The sequence below is a fragment of the Cibotium barometz genome, chromosome 24 (genome assembly GCF_041138505.1).
Source record: "Cibotium barometz isolate CiBa-2024 chromosome 24, ASM4113850v1, whole genome shotgun sequence".
NCBI classification, from domain to species: Eukaryota; Viridiplantae; Streptophyta; class Polypodiopsida; order Cyatheales; family Cibotiaceae; genus Cibotium; species Cibotium barometz.
Genome location: NC_141069.1, coordinates 50856632 through 50863768, shown reverse-complemented (window position 1 = coordinate 50863768; position 7137 = coordinate 50856632).

Genomic DNA, 7137 nt, shown 5'->3' with positions numbered 1-7137 from the left:
AATGGATGTAAAGAATATATTTCTATATGGTGATTTACAAGAGGTGGTCTGCATGAGGTCCATGCACATATCATCCCCAGTCATGGATCTTTAGTTTGTTTGTACCTCTCGTCTCTATGGGCTTGTTGAGATGCTTTTTGGGATTTTTCCCTAAGTTTCATTATGTCCATGAGGATTGGTTTATTAGGATTTCCCACTCCCCTTTATTCTCTTGTCTCTATGGGCTTTCATAATTAACATAAAAGGATTATCTTGATTTTGAAGAGCTTTTGACATGGCACGAATAGAGATAATAGTGGTGTCATTAATGACACCTGTTTTAGTATTGTTTATGCTTAGTACCATTAGGTAGGCATAATCAAAGAGAATATTTGTGTAGCCATGATTCACTACATGTTGGGATAATAAGTAGGCTCCAAATATATGCATCTATACCAAGTTATCTTGTAACTCATAGACACATTTTTAAGGCTATTAGATTCTTTATCCCTAAAACTCGGATTCTTATCTCTACAAATTTTAATAACCATAGACATCATCATAGGACCTATCATGTAAGAATTACAGTACTTAACCCCATATATATTTAAGGAAACAAAGAGACATTGTTGTATAAAAATAAGACCAAAACACAGACAAAGCTTTCTCCTTTGTTGAGTATTGACCTTCATTTTAGAAAGTTAAATGTATAGTTATGTGGCGCAATAATGGGCCAACATCAACAGATCATCAATCGTGAATACCAAGCCATTAATGTTGCTTTTCAATATATGATGAATAATAAGACAAGGATGGATGCATGCTATCTCGTGTTCAGAGAGTATTGTTTTGGACAATCTTACCACCAGGAACTTCTTATATGGCTTCATCATTGGGTCAATATAGAGAAAACATTTATCATCAACATTAGCTTGGATTTTCTTCCTTTCTATGCTTCAAATCTAAATTTAGCCATGATTTATCGGTAAACTTGATCTAGTAAAGGAATACAGGATCAGAGGATGGAGCTAGTATTCCTTAGATGAATACTTGTCTAGGTTAAATCATCTAAGTTTATATCTTCCTTATTAAAAAATTACAATTATGGGACAGTATCAAAAGTTTCGCTTGTTTGGTAGAAGGGATTAAACTCCCCTATTGCAATGGAGTATGAGATTTTAAGTAAATAAAGATATCTACTTTTACTTAAGTTGCCATCTCTAAGCTTTAAATGTGTAACTATCTTTTTCAGAACTGTCATCTCTTGAGTCGAGCGAGCAAATCTTCCCATCTAGTGAAAGAACTTGATAGTGATATTCGAGAAGCCCTGCATAAATCTCAACCAAGATCTTTCCAAGGTGAAGGCAATAATGTGGCTAAAATTATTTGTAATTAGATGGATGGATGAATACTTTTATATTTTTGGTTACAATGAATGGTGAAAGATGGCAGCCTTGGCCCTTCTTAAGATCATTGGTCCATCTCCTTCATGTTGGAACTCGTCAAAGCTTCCTAGTTTTGTGAGCTCTTGCATTCCCACTCCAAGGCGTCCTTGCAACTAATACTTCAGATCTTTCCATAGGCTCAAGATCCCTTAGAGTAAGGTGCCAATGGGAATTTGGATTTAAGAAGAAAGGAAGGAGGAGAGACCTGCAATATCTCTAGGAACAGATGCAGTTTCCTGAGCTAGATTACCCTTGCTTATATCTAGGCTTCTACAAGTATAGGGTGTCAAAACCTAGACTTTCGTGTCCATTCTTTTTGGGTGATCGTCTCTCAAGTTTTTGAGGTACTTTGCAACAGAGTTTCCCTGGTGAGGGGTATCCATAGTTGTTGGTTCTCCCATTCAAGGAGGTCTATCAAAGGGGGCTTGCCACTTGGTCATCGAGACCTCTATTATATTCTTGGGTTTCCTCAGTTGGTCTCATGTTGGGGATAGGAGGACATTCTTCTAGGTGCATTATTTGAGGTTCCTCATCTAATGGAGCTTGACAGTCCCTGACTAACTCCTGAGTGGCCTTTAGCCTTTCTTTCTCTTTAATGGAGTTTGGATATTCAGCTAACTTCCAAGGCAGTTGATTGGGGTCTATTTGTCCTCTAATGAGAGGGGTTGAAGGTAGCATCTTCTCCTCATCAAATGAGGAGATCGACACATTGGTGGTTGTCCCATCATTGAACCCGCTCTTTATGACCACTCGGCTATCCCCTTTGCCTATCTTCTTGGCCTTTTCTTTTTTGAGTGCCTTGTTGTGCATGCTTGTTTTGGGACTTCCTTATGGGATAGAATCCTTACATGTCTTAAGTGTCCCTAACTTTGCGAGGTCAATGCCTCACAGTAGCAGTGTGAGCTACGTGACTGATGACTTCTTCTACTCTGCATTCTGGTAACTACATTAAGAGGCGCCATATGGATGAAGCCATCTCGTACACTTAGCAAGTTAATGCTAGTGCTAGGATTAGCCTCATGTGTCTTCCCCATTGTGCTTCTCTTAGTGAAAAGTCCTTGTAAATATAGTCTATTACACACCCATTGTTGCATAAGGGAGTTGAGGTGGAGGTACTCATAGGAACTAACCATCCCTTTTTTGAGCGAACACTTAGCTATTCAATAAGGGAGTTGAGGTGGAGGTACTCATAGGAGGTACTCATAGGAGTACTAACCATCCCTTTTTTGAGCGAACACTTAGCTATTCAATAAGGTCCTGCACAATGATACCATTGCATAGGTGGTCATTTTGCCATGTTGTTCAAGTCTCGTCCCCACCACCAGGTTGGGGTTTCTAGGTACACTAGGTACATCTGTTCTCCCTCCATCACACAGTGACTTGGGATCTGGGAGGGTGGACAATTTGACTCGAAGGGCTCAAAGGTGGTATTGTTAGCAGTTTCCCCCTCATCACCTTCTTCGAAGATGTCTGTCAAGGTTAACTGGCAAAGGGGGGTAATTTGAGGTAATGGCCTCTGGTGGTAGTAATGGGGGTGTGGTAAGGGCACTTTGGGTACCCTAAGAATTCCCCTTGGAGCCACTTCATGGCCCGACGGTTGAGGTGCATTGTGTAGTGCTGGTGCTAGCAAGGCCAGCACCAATTATCTAAGGTTTGGGGACAAGGCTTGGGGTAGGGCTCATTCTTGAGTGGATCTTTGTAAAAATTGGTGTTCTCATGATTGCCCCATCTTTAGCAGTAAGCATAATAGAGAGTGGGTCGAGGTATCAAATGTGGACACTCCATGTTGGTATGGTTAACTCGATAAATTGGGCACCATAATAATTTCCTCTTTGGGTAAGCTCAATAAATTGGGCACCATAATAAATCCCAGCTCGATCTCGGACTTGGCCTATTCTCCAGTGCTAGGTTATTTGGTGCATTGAGGCCATTGCCATCTATTCCATATGTTGTCCCCTAAAGAGGACTCTTTGCCTTTCCCTTTGGATCTTGTGCTATTAGTTTTGAAGGATGCCTCTGATATGCCCTCATGCAGTTCTCAAGAACAAGTTCCCTTGAAATTGTCCTCAAAATAGCATTGCTCAAAGGAGGTGTGGGCCATAGGGAGTTATGTAAGGGCACATCTTCAAGGCCCTTAATCATTTAATTGTGTGTTTCCCATAGGATAAAGTTTTTGAGTCTTGCGGGCGGCAAGACTTCTTTGCAATGCATAGGGGATTTAGGGTCTTGCTCGAGGGTTGGTGGTTTGTCCATGCACTGGTTTGCCAACCCTCCTACCTCTAGGTGAGGGGTAGTGCATTTTGTGCTAGGATGTTCTTCACTTTCACTCATGCTATCGAGGACTAACATGGTTTGACTCCATGTTGTGTTGACCAAAGGGTCTGATCTCGCGAGCGATTGAGTGTGTAAGAAAGTTTTGCATCATTGAACAGAGGGTTTTTTTGCCACCAATTTCCCTAAACATAGGGTCCTAGATCTCCCTCTGAACAATTTTTGTTTTTTGTTTTTTGTTTTTTGTTTTTTTTTGTTTTTTTTTATTTTTTTTGCTTTTTTTAAGGTACATATGTATGCTTAGAGAAGGTACGAGCGGCATGGCTTAGCTTAAGGTACGGGTATACGCAACTCAAGGAATGGGCATGGCTTAGAAGAAGGTATGGGCATATGCAACTCAATGAATGGGCATACATAGTTCAAGGAACGGGCGTACACTCTAGTGGTAGGGGCATGGATTCATAGGGAATGGATGTACACTTAGGAGAGGATTGGACTTGCATTGATGAGGGTACAGACGTTCGCTAAAGGAAAGGTACGAGTGTATACTCTCTAGGCTAGAAGATCTCCTAAATGCACCAGAATGACATGTCTCCTGATAGTCGCCCTCTAATATTCTCCTGACTATACAGCTGTACCCTTTTTATACCCATCTTCAATGCGCTTTATGCTCCTTTTAATGCATTTTATTTCCTTTTAATGCTCACTGCTCTCATTCATGAGGTGGATTTGGAAATATTTGGCCAAGATAAGTGAATGATCATGTCTAAGATGTGTAAGGCCATGGGTCTGAGAAGTGAACAGCCGTTCACTTTAGAGAGACTGGCAGAGACAAAATGCACCTAGCCTCCCTCCTGAGATCTCTGTGGTTTTGGTCCTTTCTTAATGTTTTTTATGGTTTTCTTTTTGGCTTGAGCTAACCCCAAGCTATCCAATGATGCCTAAAATGCTTGACTAAACCTAATATCCTAAGATTAAGTTACTTATATAGTTTTTTAGCTAATTTTAAAGGAAACAAGAAATTAATGAACTTCAAGAGCAAGATTAGGCACTTAGTTCCCCCTTTTGATGAAGACTCCAAAGGTCCTCATGCTCCATTGAACTCCATTTGTTGAAGGAAACAAGATCAAATCAAACAAACATGCATAACAAAACATTATCCTACTCATGGATTTGCATAACAAAACATACTCCTACCAATGGATTTGCATTCCAACCGAGAAATTCAAGACTCTGCCAAGTGAGAAGATGTGGAGGACCCTAACCTAAATGCAATCCCTTCTAGCAGTAGTGCTAAAGATTTTCACCAAATTGAACATGCTACCTCGCACAAGAGAGGGAGAGGAGAAGAGAAAGAAGACCATGCAAGGGCCAATTTGGGGACTAGCAATTAGCAAACCCTAATGAGGGTTAACTCCCTATGTGAAGCCACTAGGGGCTCACTCCACCACCACTGTGTCACTCAAGTGGATATTCCACAAGCTAGGTAGTGAGCAAAGAGAAAGGGAGCTATGGAGAGCTCAACCTCTAGTGAGAGCTCAACCTCTATTCCATGCCTTCATGTGTGCAAGTGTGATATGAGAGAGAAGATAAGGAGATGGTGAAGAATAAGAAGAAAAACAAGAAGCCATCACCTAAATGCACACACTAACAATCAAGTAAGCAAGCATAAACCTACACAAGCCTACCACCATAGCCACAAGAGAGTGAGAGAGAGAGACAGAAGCAAAACTCCAATGTCATAATGGGATTATCCCTTTTCATATGTCATTAGTCATTTATATACATGAGCTCTTTTTTTACAATGGTCACCGCACCCATTCAACAATTGGGGCCCAAAACTGATTTCCTAGCTCTATGTACACCTAGGCTTATTCTTATGGTCAGCATTACACAAGTCATAAGCTCGATCATCCCATAAATCTTTTACATGAAGCACTTAGTGCAGTTACATTAAAAAAAGGTTACAGGAAGTGTAACCATGCTTGGAAATAATGTCCGGTGTGGTTAACAGTAGCATTTCCATGTTCCAAGATGAAGACATCCTCAAGAAGGTCAGAATAGTGAGTTGCTTCAAATGTCCTCCAATTATGCTTTGTCAGATGATTCCATATTCTAAAGTCATAGGTTTGAGAGATGATATTTTTTGTTTGAAGATCACTTTTAGGAGAGATGATATTTTTTATTTGAAGATCACTTTTAGGAGAGAGGATTATGTGCCAAATGAAGGTGTCTTTGTTGTTTCAGTGTTAATGTGACATAGGTGAAGCTTTAGTGAGTGAGGACATTATGGCAACCTGGGATCCAATATGGCATGACATGAATAGGGACATTATGGCAACCTGGGATCCAATATGGCATGACATGAATAGGGACTTTGAGGAAGAGATAGCAACTCAACCTAATCTTTAAATGGTTGCAGGGGGCATATGTTTTATGTATGGGAGGGCAACCACAGAACAATGGCATGGATGGAGGCAATACGGGAAAGATTTAACACAAAAGAGACAAGCATGTCCGAGTGTTATCCACCACCATTATTGATCCTTCACGAGTTAGCAAGATTGCACTTCTCTCATGCTTCCAAAGAATGAACTTGTAATTCCTTACCTTTTTCTTTGTTGTTTAAACTTGAGAGTGCTTACTTTTTTATTATGATTAAAGTATTGATGAAGAACGTTTTATGTTTTTATTGAAGTGTTTTGGTGAAAAACCTTTAAAGTGTTGGTGTTTATGGATTAATGTAGCCTTAACATGCATGCATTGGTCGCCACCTCTTTGAGGGATGAATTAGTGAACACATTCAACATTTGTTTGGCAAATCCAAAAGATTATTTGAAAGATTTTCCCAATAAGGATGTCAAGCTCATTGTTTGCAAAAATTTGAAAGCAGTACACCAAGGGAGGTGAGCCTTGGTTTCCAACAATGACACGAAGATACTTTGGGTAGATTGGTATATAATGTAAGTTATTTCATGTTCAATAAGGCATTTTAACATGTGCAACATTAACATTTAAGATGATTTCATATACAATAAGACAAGGGTATAAGCAACAAGAATCAAGTGTCTATGAATTGGATATCTTGTGTTGGTGAGAGCATAATATGGTTTCCATAGGTTTAGTTCTTCAAAGATTTACATAAGAAGCTGGAACCAATGAGGTCTTCTCTGTTTAAGTAAGAGTTGAGAAAGGTAGAGAATTAGGAAATGGATGAATTGACTAACAAAAAATTAGAAAGGTAACTTTCTAACAACTTAGATATTGTTTCTTTCAACAATATGCCCTACTCTTTTTACTGCTCTAGCATCTTATTTTTGGTTTTTTTTCACTATTTTTATTATGGAGTATTTTTGATCCCTCTCTTAGGGAAGAGTGGTGGAAGAGAGTCTTGACAATGAAGTAGAAGAGTGGTGGAAGAGAGTCTTTTTACTGCTCTAGC